This window comes from Agrilus planipennis, unplaced genomic scaffold (genome assembly GCF_000699045.2).
Source record: "Agrilus planipennis isolate EAB-ADULT unplaced genomic scaffold, Apla_2.0 scaffold147, whole genome shotgun sequence".
NCBI lineage: Eukaryota > Metazoa > Arthropoda > Insecta > Coleoptera > Buprestidae > Agrilus > Agrilus planipennis.
In genome coordinates this window covers 182136-197056 of record NW_020438940.1, presented here as the reverse complement: position 1 = coordinate 197056, position 14921 = coordinate 182136, and the positions used below count along the sequence as shown (strand labels likewise).

General features: G+C 38.9%; 1 pseudogene; it reads left to right on the top strand.

Moving 5' to 3' along the window:
• The first annotated feature begins 4780 nt into the window (after positions 1-4780).
• Positions 4781-4899, top strand: LOC112904463 (annotated as a pseudogene).
• Positions 4900-14921: the final 10022 nt, after the last annotated feature.

The window sequence follows — 14921 nt, the reverse complement described above, 5'->3', positions numbered from 1 at the left end:
CACCCGTACAACGCCGTGCTCCAAACATACACCTTTAACAACCTTTTTCGAATTTCTAAATTAACCGTTCGCGAGCATAGAAGTGACTTCTTTTTATTAAAGGCGACACGACCCTGCGCCATCCTCTGCTTTATATCCCTACTACTCCTTCCATCCTCACTTATCTGACTTCCTAGGTATCTAAAATCAGCCACTTCTTCTATTTTTTCGTCTCCTATCTTTATATTCACTTCTGCAACGGTCAATTTATTTATCCTCCTCTCGGCGATCGTCTCTTCCTTTAAATACTCTTTTGTTTACTTTCTGGAACCTTCTGGAAACATTCGAAAAGTTTATTTCTTCTTTGAATTGTTTAATTGCTTTCCCAGAACGCAGGTACGACACACACATTTACAAATACGGCGCACATGAAGAAAAGCGCCCACCGCTAGTGAACGAATCGATAAGCCGTTCACGCACACGTGTGCCCGACCAACACACTCGTGCTCGCTACAATACCATCTGCTAAAGTAAATGGCGAAATGACTCCGAAATAAACTTTCCTCATCAAAATGTAAACGATATGGTACCAGGAGGGTATCATAGGATATATAACCCCAAGCTTGACGGCAAGCATCGTTGTTTGGGTTGTGGGGGATTTGATAAAAGAGATGATGTAAGAATTGTATGAAGGAGCATATGCACATTCTCATCTATTATTATTGTTAATCCTTGTGCAACACATTCGTTAATTATTCAAAGGAGAGAGAGGAGATTTATTTTTAATTTTCTTTTATTATATTTCAGGTATCTCTGGATCTCTGAACTTCCATTATTGGCTATCTCTTTGTCTTCATGAATCCCAATTCTACATTTGCCTATTGGATAATACTGAATCTTTGAATGAAAACTAATAAAATTGACTATCCTAAGCAATGTGACTTGCTGTTATTTTATTTTACATATAAGTGTGGAAAATGCCGGTAACGATTATTCCATGGTTGCAGTTATTTTGCAAAGTCGAGGCCATGCGTTGTATAATATTCTCGGTTAAAATCTGTTTCAGCTGTGAACTTAAAAAGGAAATAGTGCGTGCATCCATATATTATCATTCGTTACGCATTATTGCGTAGGGCATCAGAAATAACCTGACCGACGTTTCTAATTCACGTGGTATCTCGTCGTTCGCTTGTTGCGGGCTGAATGCCAGAGCCAGCTGAGCATACACATACATTCATATAATTTATACAGTACACAAACTTGTGTGCCAGTAGTAGTGAGGCCGGATAAAAATGGCGGAATGCCAATGGCAAGGTCGCGACATTGAATTGTTCGCGATAGAACTATTATTATTATTATTATTATTAGTGTTATTGTTGTTGCGTCCACAACTTACATTATAGATGTGAGTGTATGCAGTGTATACGTACGCACACGTGTCAAGAATGCTATCGGTGTTGGTGCCGTTCGATAATAACGACCGGTAACTGAGTGAGGCCTCCGTTGAAACGCTGTGGTGCTCTTGTTGTACTTGTGCTATATCAACTTATGCAAATGTAACCGCAATGCTTTACTGACGAGCTGCAGAAATTGACACCACAAAATAAAGAAGGTATATTTGCACACTACAGTTCAATTTATTACGGAAGCAAGCCACCTCGTCTTATACTCACATGCTTATGATCAGAGTGCAAGTGAGATGATTCCTTCCTTTTCTTATCCCTTCTATTTCGTAGGTGAGTCCCTTCTACCACAGCCGAACCCAATGGTATTGCGACCGTGGTCCGGTATGCTACCCCTGAGCTCCGGGAGGATCATTAGAAAATTTTTGTAGGTATTACTTAAGTTGCGAGAGAGGCTTCACTCGTCTATGGGATGTAGGGGCTTGATATGAGAGTAGAAGGGGAAAAAAAAGGAATGTGGATTATTACTGCTTACTCTCTCGTACTCATTGAAGGGTATGGAGTGACCCAAATTCACCTCAGGTAGCGGCTCCTTCGAAGTTAAAGTTTTCCCGGCTCTGCTTATGACTATGAGGAAACTGAGCAAATATAACAATTCCATTTACAGATTATAGCAATTAGAAGAGAAATAAAATAACAAACTAAAGTGACTTAACAAAATATAACAAAACTAATCATATATGTAAATGTAATTTGATGAACAGTCCAAAATCCTCGGTCTGAACGAACACCGGAATTGATCGTTTCAGAATTGACAGTATTGAGTGAAACGTTGGAAAGTACAAAATGGTGGAAGTCTTATTCTGTTACCTGCACTATCTGCCTGTAGTTTGATTCAAGCTAGATATTGGCGAATTTAGCTAAGGTCTTCCAAATGGGGAGACTCTACCGAAGATTTGACGGAATGCCTGGGAAGTGGGGTTTAATTCGATACCCACATGGAGCTTGAATAAAAAGACCCGTGAAAACAATTTTTCTTTAAATTCATACAAACCAAATCTTCGCAATTAATACACTAAAAAGACCTGCAAAACGTAGTTTTTGTCCTTAAGCTCCTTTAGTGTCTCGGCGACCCTGTCTGACGAAATTGACCAAATGACTTAATCCATAATACCTGCAATTGTTGTTTAATCGACTTAAATGAACTTCAACTGGTTCCAACCTTGAGAGAGAGAGAGAGAGCTAGATATTGTAGAAATTAGCTAAGGTCTTCCAAATGGGAAGACTCAACCGAAGATTTGACGGAATGCCTGGGAAGAAGGGTTTAATGCGATACCCACATGGAGCTTGAATAAAGAAACCCGTGAAAACAATTTTTCTTTAAATTCATATAGAACCAAATCTTCGCAGTTAATATACTAAAAAGACCTGCAAAACGTCGTTTTTGTCTTTAAGCTCCATCAGTGTCTCAGCTACCCTATCTGGCGAAATTGACCAAATGGCTTAATCCAATTGTTGTTTAATCGACTAAAAGGAACTTCAACTGGTTCCAACCTTGAGAGGTACGTTTATGATATGAAACGGCTCTGAAAGACCTCTGCAGCAACAGATTAAAACAAGATGTGTATCGAAAGCGCATTTATTGACTGATTGGGCTTCACTGCAGGATTTGAAAAGCGGGTTTGATTTAACGATGTTCCTTATCCTAACCATCATGTTGAATTCCCCAATATATCTCCTCCGTGGTCATGTTTACTGAAAATCCTTCGGAGTCAAATCACTTAGCCTGAACTCTCTGACAAGGAGGTCCGCATAAGTCCTTATGCCAAACTCTGTTCGGTGGCTGCTCCGCCCTTGTCGCCGTTGTGCTATCTAATCTTCACTGACGCGACTCGACTCGACTCGACGGGACAGCAGTGGCACAGTTGACGGACAAAGGCCAGCAAGTTGGCTGATGCAGGAAGGGGGATACTGCACAAACACACATGCACCGGCTTCTCGTTCTTGCGCGTGCAAGACCCAGGAAGTCGTTGGAGGAACGCATACAGACACACATGCACGGTGTGCGTCCGTGGATTTGCCCTCGTCAGGCGTTCCCGTCGTGGCCAATAAGTGCGCGCGAAGATAGCCCTCGACGTCGAAGGTGGAGCTTGCACCCCTATTCTAGCGCCTCCGTCTCTTTCTCCGATGCGGCTGCCCTTCTGTCACTGCAATGTACAACGTGGAAGTGAAACTAATCGCTCTTTGTTCTGTCTTGGTTAGTTATTGGACGGGTTCTCAAGCCGTTAGGGCTGTGAAATATCGCGGCCGATAACGTTTTTGGCTGTTATGAAAATGGAACGACAATGACGGGACGTGGGGCGCAAGAGGGACGCATGTGTATGGTTGGATGGGTGGCCGATGGCGTCTTACCCTACTAAAGGGTGGTCGGTTTGTAAAACGAACCGTTCTTATTCATCACCACGTGTTTGTAAATCGGGATGGTATACAACGGAAGCAGAAACGTTTTTTACTTCAAGACATATAGGAACTTGCTGCTAATATTTCTTTCAACAAACGACGAATCTCTAGTAACTCTAATAAAGAGGTATACGCTAAAACCTGTCATGAAAATACATAAATTACCTTTTACTATTGATCAGATCCCTAAGGCCAATTACAGGCAATGGTTATATCATTTTCAAGAGACCACTTCTTGTCCGATCACTTGCCCTAGTTAAGCAATATTGGGTGTGGTTATTACTTGAATGGTTCTGGGTGATCTCTTGTTGGGAACCCCGTCTGCTGTTATGATTTTGATTACATATTATTCTAAAAATATGGATGTGGGGTGGTTGACAATACTCTTGTATTCATAGATAGTATCGAATGAAAGATTGAAAACGAAAATCAGTATATCATGGAATTATTACACATATCAGTTGTCATACTTTTTTCTGAAATCCATTAGGATGGAATGCTGGAACATGATCAAATGAGGAAAAGGTTGGACAATTTTACAAAGAGATGCTTACACTTATATAATTACGATAGGACTGCAAATTACTAATCGGTTGCTTGACGACCTTCATCATCATCATCATCATAAGGTCGTCAGTCCTAAGAATGAACATGCACCTCCACTCTTTCCTGAGATAACTTTCCCATTTCCCTAGAGCTAGAGCATCCCACATCCTTAAAGTGGTCTACTTCTACTCCACTTAACTCCTGTTTTTGCGTGGTCTCACTCTGTCTAATACCTCTTCATTTCGAATTTTCTCTATCCACGATATTCTCAACATTCGTCTTCAAACGCTTCTAATCTTTTTTGTACCGCCACGCACGGCGATCATAAGAACTAAATATAAGTACATTGTAAATTAAGTTTGACATTATTATGGGCAATTATAATAAAGAAAGACAACAGCCATTCCATGTTGAAAACACTAGTTCTCGTCCGCTCACTGAAGTTAAGCAAAATCGGGCGCGTTTTGTACTTGGATGGATGACTGCTTGGGAACACCGCGTGCTGTTGTCAAACTTTTTCTCATGCTATCTTAAAATGTTGGTAAAAGGTTCTTGCTTACATAAAATCCTGCTTTTATCTATGTGTTTTATAAAGAAGCTTTTAACAGGTTAGTAAAATGAACATTAAATACTGAAGTACAGTATAGGTCTACCATGCGTAAAAATTATCTACAGACTAATAGTCCATGTGGCCAAGTAGTGCTACAGTTTGTTTCTGGCAACTAATAAACGGTCGTATTCATTATCAATGGTTCTGCATCATTTCACAAGCCTTGAAACGCTAAATCGAGATGGGATCAATAGCAAAACGTATTTTACTAAACATAGACTTATGTATAAATATATACTGGAATAGTAATATTTCATCTACATTTTATGGATTGTCTAGAGAATCGAGAGGTAAAATAACATTAATTGTTTCATTCATTTGTGGAGTACCTAAGCGTCATATTAAGAAAACAAAGGGATACTGTTTGTTAATTGGGAGTGGTATTAAAAGTTTTTACATTTCTTTCCTTCACCACATCATCGAAATCTATGGAAAATACAAAAATTCCCACAATTCATGCATTCATTCACCCATGCAATACTTTTTGAACCATTTATTTTGTGAGCAAGATGATTTCGAGAGTCATCACGTTTTACAACTTTAATTCGTTTAGTGTCATCCAACAAATAGCCCATTGTTTGGTTCATCAACATTTATCACTTAATTCCAGACCAACTATAATATTTATCTTAAGCACTGCATCTACATATCAAAGTAATCGAATTCTTTGGGGTGTCTGCGGAATTTTTCCTACAGGTATTTCATTGCGGTAGGAAATAGATCCTGATTTTATTTTCATGAAGCAGCACCAGAACACTTTGAAAATAAAACACTGTGAATACCATTCAACAGGAAACTACTCATAAGTGCTTGGCACTTTCTGCACGTCGCCACCGATGTTGTCTCTTCCAAATAAACTCTCAAAAATACAAAAGCATGTTTTAGTCTGCGTTGCCGAAATTTGTGCATATTACAATAACCTTGAATGCGGGATCATTATTTACGTTTTTTGTGCGTTCGCCGCCACACTACTGCGGAAGACCAATGGGGCCGGGACTGGGGGGGACGGAGGAGTTGGCGGTGAGGCGGGGAACCAACATGGTTCTTCGTCACTAGCGCATAACAACCACTCATTATATACGCATTTCGGCTCTTGGGACCAACCGTCTCAAGGACAAATGCGGTGTCCTAGCCGACTTTCGCTTTTTTTTTTATTACTGCCTAAACAATGTCGTTGGCTACGTTGCCAATTCCCAGAAATATTGCGATACGCACGCAACGATATAAATAACGAGTTTGGTTGCCGATTTGCCCTAAATTCAGTTGAGGAATGTGATATAGCAGTTGAAATGTTACCAGAGATGTGAATCAACATCACGTTTAGTAGCTATAACAGTTATTCTTACGGGAGAGAGAAGCAAGTAGCATGAAAGACGATTTCTCTACAATGGGAAAGGGGAAAATCAAACCAATTGTCTTAAACTGTTTTTCGGAATAGAAGCTAATGTGCATTTTTGGATTTGTTTACAGTATATCATACATCATTCCTAACTATCATACCTCATTCCTAACGTAAATCAATTGATCTACTCCTCCAGTTCCATCTAGCTCAGTATACAGAGAGAAAGTAAAGGAACAAGATCAACTCTCTTAACAATTACACTTTATAGTGTTGTAACAGACACCGATATATAAATAATAGCTATAGTAATACTATTTATAGAAGCTTGCAACATCGCATCGCATTCGTACATTTGCAAAATTATTCCTACCCATGTGACCTTCCATTGGTAAGCCTCGATAAACCCAAACTAAAATTAATTTATACGCATATTCGGTTGTAACAAAAAAAACTTAAACGCTCTGTGCCCATTAAAAGGCGACTTGGTAAATGATGCAACTAAATATCACTTGAATGCATTTTTTTTAACAATTGAAACAATAAACACTTAAGAAGGATTCGCATTTCTTAGTTCTGAGTAGCCAACTATAACCTTCACATTAAGGCAGGTATATGAACTTCAAAAATGGCGGAACGGAAGCAATAAATATTTCAGCAACATTGCAAGTGTTTCAATATAAATTTACATTTAGGTGCATTCAATGCGCACAACTAATTGCATTGTGATGATACAGTTATTATTTAAGCAATACAAATGGGCTTCAAAAGCTTTAAAAGATTAAAAGATTGTTGGTATTAGAATGTAAAATACTTTTTGGGTGATAAATGGTACACATTTTGTCGATTAGCAGTGGGTAAGCAAAAAGAAATGAAGAAGTGTCCATGAGTTACAGGTGAGCTCCTTCATTTCTGGAGGAAAACTGTTCCAATGACTCTTAACCAACAATATATATGACTGTTAGACTTCTTCTAATGAGAAATGCCGATTAAAATATCAGGCCTTCAACTTGAAATGTAGGTGTTTACCTAACCCTGTGCTACACTGTCTGAAAATTGGCTCTCACCCAAGTATGTGTAGGTAGCTATTGACATGGATTTTGATAACGATAAGAATAAGCCCACCATGGACCTGATCGGCTGACGTGAGTTATTGCCAATCCCTTTCGATGTATGTAGCTTGCCCGTCAAAAGGAAGACCTTTCCGGTGCAGTAATCGACACTTTTAGTGAGAATCACATGGGAACCTCGAAGGCACCGAAAAGTCAGCGGTCCTCTGGGCGGTCGGCTGTCTATGACCTTGTCCAAGGCGAAATAAGTATCCTGACACGGTGGTGTGTATCAGGCGGGATCACGGAGTTGAGGGTAAATTGACCCATTAGAGTGGTTACGATGTGAAGCGTGTTGGACATAACTGCCAAACCCGGTCTACGTATGGCAGTTGGGCCCGTTTTGGGGGGCTGCACACTTTTTGGTGAAAACAGAGTAGATGTGAACGAGCCAGAAGGCCGAAGGGTGTCCTGAGATAGCGAGTGTAGAGCAAAACGGATGTCACCTAGCGAAGGGTGCTGCGGAGTACTTAGCTAATGGTTAAGCAGTGTCTATACCAGTACCTCGGGAGCTGGTGTCTAGCTTCGATTCCTCCTCTAACAATTGGTACCGGACTCGAGGGAGTAGTTGGTTGTTAACCCGCATGTTGGGTTAGAAGGTTGTGTGGTGGGGCCCTCTCTTCGTCACGTCTAAATTGAAGGATTTGGATAGGCCCAAACCTGGGGGTTACTCGTCTCGTCTACTCTCACGTCTAATGGAAAGGAGACCTCAGGGAATCTTTACATCATCCTGGTGTAGCGGTGCTGATTTGGCTTGAGGATAAGCTTAACAATGAAGGTGAAATATTCATTAGTTGTCCCAAATTTAGATTAAATAATTCTGGGATAGCCCAGGTGGAGCGCTACAACCCAGTCAACAATTTGATGATGAGTGGCTGGCGGTTTGGGAAAAACAAATAGAGGACGGACGATATGAAGAAGCTGAAGTAATGAAAGATTATTTATCTGTGGAACTTTACATTATTATTGTCCAAGCTTCTGTTTAAATGATTCAACGAATTCCTAGATAGAGCGCTACTAGCTAATCAATAATTTGAAGATGGGTGGTTGGGGAAAGATAGACAGAAGATGAACGATATGAAGAAAGTGGAAAGCACCCTGCTGTTGTGGCGTAGCGAATCGCGCGAGCCTCAAAGGGAATTACGCGATAGCTAGCATTCGAATGCGATTTAAGCCCACCATAGACCTGGTCGGCTGACGTAGGTTATTGCCGGTCCCTACTGATGTACAAAAGTCAGCGGCCTTCTGGGCAGTCGGCTTTCTATACCCATGTCCAAGGTGAAGGAAGGATCCTGACATGGTGGTGTGTTTCGGGCGGGATCACAGAGTTGAGGGTTACCCGATCAATTTGGGTGGTTACGACGTGAAACGTGTTGGACAGAGCTACCATACGTGGTGGAGCACTACAACTCAACCAATAATTTGAGGATGACTGGCGGGCGGTTGGGGAAAGACAAATAGAGGACGGACAGTATAAAGAAACTGAATTAATGAAAGATTATTTATCTGTGGAACTATACATTATTATTGTCCCAGATTCTGTTTAAATGATTCAACGAATTCCCAGATAGAGTGCTATAAGCCAACCAGTAATTTGAAGATGTGCGAAAGATACACAGAAGATAGACCTCATGAAGAAACTGGAGCAGTGAAACATTATTTACCTGTGATTTGATGGATCGCTACAAACCAGTCAATAATTTGATTTATGTAGATAAAAATATTATAATCGTATATTCGAAATGTGTTACCCCACTCAAAAAATTGTCTTCAATGCTCTCTAACTGAGTATGGCATCTTATGTTTTAGGTTTGTAACTACGGAAACTTTTCATACTACTTAATGTTTTAGGGCGAGTATACCTTCAATTGTGTGTCATAATATTAACGCTTATTTCTATAGAATAAGAGAATTCATGGTATCTATAAATTAATCGCAACTATTGAATTATTATACAAAAAAAGAAGCATCCGCATACATACGTTGTTACAAATACACCTTATGTAGGTACTTAGAACTCACTTATTCACACAAATTAACCTATCGCTTATCACATACTTTAAGAAAATGTACAATTGGTCGAATGTGATTTTACGCAGGTATTTCAAAGTGTAATTGGCATTACATTGTAAATTGAATTTATATTCTACGAAACGACTTATTACACATCAGCTCCGTCCGAGATAAAATTCACGGAAATTGTTTCTTTTTAATCGAAACTGTTCTTAATATTATTTATCATGTTCGTTCATGTGTTATCGTTTAACACTTAAAAGTAAAAATAAGTGTTTCCACCAAAAGATAAGACATAAAAACTAAATCTCCTAATTGAAAAATATTTTTTTATAAAAATGTTCTTCAGTTACAATGAAAGTGCAAAAATAATCGATGTCAAACGCCTTTGTATTTATGATGAAATATAAAAATTAAAGTGTTTCTTATGTAACATAATGCTATATAGATTGGATATAATCAAAGAGAAATAGGAATACAATAAAAAACACAAGTTTCGCTGATTTCAAGACTCACTATTATTATTAATTTTCAATGACATCTCTAAAAAATCAATTAATGTGATTAAATTCATTAGCACTTTACGAGTTTTCAAATTGCAAATGAAGATATAGGTGTATTAAAGTCATCCCTGTTTGATTTCATTTTTGAACATAACACGATGAGGGGACTTCAACATTTCAGTAACCTAACCTAACTAACCGCTTGGACAAAACCCTCATGATTTAGTTATGGATCCGTTTTGGCTGTTTCCTTATTTACTTAGAAACCCACACAACTAGACGAAGGATAATCAGCAGGTGAATCAGTACAAAATTTTAACGAATCTGAAGGTGAATCTAGGTACTAATCGAGAGATTTACTAATATACGAACTATCACTGCTTACGTGTGCACTTCATGATTAGAGGGCAAGAAAATAATTCCTCATTGCTGTGGGCAGTTTTGCAATTCCAAACGTACTCAAAGTTGTTCGGTTACGTATTCGCTTGTGTAAGAAAATCTTTACTTCTACAATTTGCTGCGCGCAATTATCGCAGTTGTTTTTAAAATGGCAACGAAAAGAGAAAAAAAGGTTGCATAAGCTCTTGATAAGAACAAAAAGAAAAAAGATGTCATTCCTGAAACGTCACCCGGCCTGATGCGTTGCGAAACGTTCGGTCTTCGTCTCGTTTTGCTTAATTATAAGGAATGGCAGCATCTTGTAATTTTACCGTCGAACGTCATTCATAATTGCAACCCGCAATCCTAATTAACGTCCTGTCTTTTCTTTTTTTTGGTTTTGGCTACGCAATTCACGCAGACATCGATAAAAAACAGACCGATTTTATCGTACATAGTCATTAGAGTTTTAAGTCGAGTTCCTTCGAATTGTCGCCGATTGTAATTACGTTAATTCGTTGAGGACGTGAAGTAGACATTACCTAATGTTGCGAATAGTAATTTTGTCATATTGCAGGTGGAACGAACGATCTTATTATTATTGTTGGTTCATCGTACCGCCCACATTTAGCGGGAAATTGCCACTGATGACGAACTAATTACTCGGTTGGTGTTATTAATGTTTTTCCTCTTCTTCGTTCCATGTTGTCTTAGATAATGGAACAAGTGTAAAATACGATTACTTACACACGCTTGTCTTTTTTCAAGGACAGTCGACGTTACGTAATCTATTATGAATTTATGTAAAACGTGTATAGTCTTCCATGAAATATTTACTTAGGAAAGCTAGAAAAACCGTAGCTAATACGGTTTTACAATATTAAGACAAAAACAATTTCATGTCTGTAACAAATTAGATGTAAAACTGTATATTTCTTGGGTTCATAAGTTTATATTCTCCTATTATTACACAAAGTTCGTTGACGTGTACATCATCATCATCATAAGGTTGTCGGTAGGTACCAAGACTGGTTGGACACGCACCTCCACTCTTTTCTATCCTGACTGAATTAATCTTTGCAGTTACCTAAACCTGGAACAAACCACATCCTTAACTATTTGTGAACAGAAATCTAATCTATGTCTATCTCTACTCCTCTTAACTCCTGTTTTTGAATATAATATGCCTCTGACTAGACCTTCATGTCTGAGAAGGGGTCCTACCAACCTATCTCGCCTATTTCTTATTGACTCTGTTCTCCAATTCTTAACCGTTTGCGAGCGTAGAAGTGACTTCTTTTTATTGAAGGCGACTCGATCCTACGTTACTCTTTCCTTTATATCCCTACTACTCCTTCCTTCCTGACTTATCTCACCTCCTAGATACCTAAAATCAGCCACTTCTTCTAATTTTTCGTATACATACTTTGTAATTTTGGTTCCAAATAGATTAATTCTACGAAAACTGTCTTCGTTCAATTGCTCTTTCCTATAAGCTATTTTCCCTTTTGTAGGGGTTTACAGACGAAGAAAAAGTTCTTCATCATAAACAAGCACATTAATACAAGTATCATGACACCAACCAGTACTCAAGATGAGTTTAGGACAGGAGTCGGCAAACTTTCGAGACAATTGAGGCAAATTGCTAAGGAGAACAGGATAACGAAGGTATCAGGTATATCATCATCATCATCATAGGGTCATCAGTCCGAAAGCCGGCTGGTCACGCTGACACGCACCTTTCCATGCTGAATCAAACTTTAAAATCTGAATCATCCCAAATCCTTAACAACTTATTTGCCAATAGGAATCTAGTGAATCGTTTTCTCGTATTTCAGGTGTTCTGTCAACCTATATGTCCTTTTCCTTATTAACATCCATAGCACCCTTTGTTGTTCTACTCTATTCAATACCTCATCCTCCTATTGTCCTTTTTTCCTGTAATTCCTACCACATCTTCCAGAAGCGATAGCGGTAATTTTTTTGTGGCGCATTAACTATAAAGGTTTTGTGAGGCTATATGCGATTCTAACCATAATTACTGCCCAAAGAGGTACATGTGGACCGTGAGAGACGGTTTTCTGGTCACTGATCTAAGATCATTTTATGTTAAAGACCTTTTACTTAGGGATTTAGTTACATATACTTTTTAATGGGCTTTGAGAAAATTCAGAATTCAAAGTTAGGCGTCTTATATAGTTGAGTATCAAATGACAAAACTTTAAGATTTGGGTAACCAACTGAGGAGTTTGGATCTTCAAAAGGAGGTCGATAGACGCAATACACGATATGCCAAGAAGATACCTACCTCGTACTTACTGCATAATGGGCAATTTTTAATGACTTAATCGGCAAATCCCTTGTATTCTTGAACGTATGATGGCTCATAATGTTTTGCACTTTTATATTAACGAAAGCTGCCGGGGATGGACAGACAATATATATGCGGACATGAATATGTGTTGAAAAGTTTTTTGTCCACTGCAATGGGAACGTGACTGGGTTTATAGAAATTTCGCGAATGTCGTGCTGTGGCTTTTTGGCCGATGCACACGTTTTGTTCGTATCGATTTCGCAGTGTGAAAATATCTCGCCCTAATCAAAAACAATCGGCAAATGACGTGGCTCGTCCGCTTCGAAACGCTTGACCAACTTTATCCTATTTATTGATTTTACACGGACGACATGGAAACAATAATTGGTCCGCGTCTGGATGACAAGTGACATTTTCATTACTCGATACACTTTAAAGAAGTAATCAATTTATGCATCCGTTACTAACAGTTTCAATTAATTTAAGGCCAGTTCACACTTATCCGTGCCTTAACAGTGGCATTTCCGTGTTTTTTGTCAGTCTCTCTATCAGTCACTCTGCCAAATGCGACCCAGTCGTTTTGCAAAAGAGCGATGTTCTGCAAAATGTTAAATGTAGTACATTGAGAAGTAGTGTGTGTCAAAACCTTAAACGGGTATGTTAAGGACTTCTAGGTATACCTAAAGAGTTCTAAGGCGTTCTGTAGTGAGATAACGGAACCTTTAGGTGTATGGTATGTCTTTACCTACTTCGTTCAATTTATATATAAACTCTTACAGTTTTATCATTCCTTTTAAAAGTAGTGCCGTTCGAGCTACATACGAGGGCGGTTCAAGAAGTACCCGTGTTTGAAATGAAGACACCTTTTTTTTAAAATTCTTTTTTCTTAATTTTCAACAGTCCCCTTTTAGAAAGATACACTTCTCCCAACGACCCTGCCATTTTATTTTTATCCCTCCAAAAAATAAGATTTGTCGAACTCTCCAAAATCCCCCTTGTCTCGGCGATGACTTCCTCGTTTCAGCTAAATTTCTTTCTCGCTAGTCATTTCTTCATGGTTGGGAACAAGATGAAGTCGCAGGGAGTCAAATCGACTGAGTACGGGGTGTGCGGCAGCAAATTCATAACGTAATTCATGCATTGTGGCAGCAACAACTCCTGATGAATGTGCCGGTGCGTTATCGTGTTGAAAACGCACCTTCTTTTTCGTCAAATGCGTCCGTGTCTCCTTCAATTTTTTGTCGAAGCGGTCCAATAACTCACTATAGTATTGTCCAGTGATCGTTCTTCCTTTTCCTAAAAAATCCGTAAAATGATTTCCTAGGGAACAACGTTTGTCAGGCTTCCTGGTCGCTCCTATTAGAAACGGATCTTTGCCCACGGTTAAATTCGTTGAAGCAATATCTAACTGTGGTCGTAGATGGCGAAATGTCTCCATAAACAGTATCCAACTTTGTTTTCATATCCTCGCATTTTTTCCCATCCTTCTGCTCTCTTTCCATCTTAGCGAAAATAACGAAACACGTCTCAGTCTAATGGCTGCCAAATCCAAACTAACCTATTAATTAGTCTGAAATTCGTTTTGGTGTGGTTTGATAGATGGCAGCACACGATGACAACACCAATTTCCCTCAGGAACGTCCTCCGTCTTCAAACACGGGTACTTATTGAACCGCTCTCGTATGTTAATGCGGATTAAGATTTGAAAATTTTATCGGTTCCCATAGAACTTGTTTGTTTGTCCATTTGTCAATCGTATGTTCTCTGTAGCTGTCTCAATGTGCTCACTTTCTCTAATAAATAATATTTATCTGCTACTTACAATATTCGCAACAAGTGACTTAATAATTGTACTTCATTACGGCATGTCTTGTATGCTGCTAATTTTTAACATTAGCCTAGAATTCTCCTTCCATTTTTGCCAAATATTCAAAAAATTTAAATATGATAAACGTTGCTTCAGGAACAATTCGTTAGGTACTTGGATCAATTAATAATTATAGAAGTCCTATACGACCTATTGTATTCATTTGTAAAATATATTTTCTTTTCGAAGTTTTAAGATATATATAATCGATGCGCTGACAACAATTCAAATTTTAGTTTACGGCCTACAGTAGAACATAAAAACCAAGAACAGGTATACGAGGGTGGATTGATAAGTTTCCGGCCTAACCAAGAGATGACGCCACTAGGCCTACCTTGAGGTGACATTCTATAGTACCATCCTTGGATAGCTTGTAGCTATAGTTTCAGCCCGATCTCCT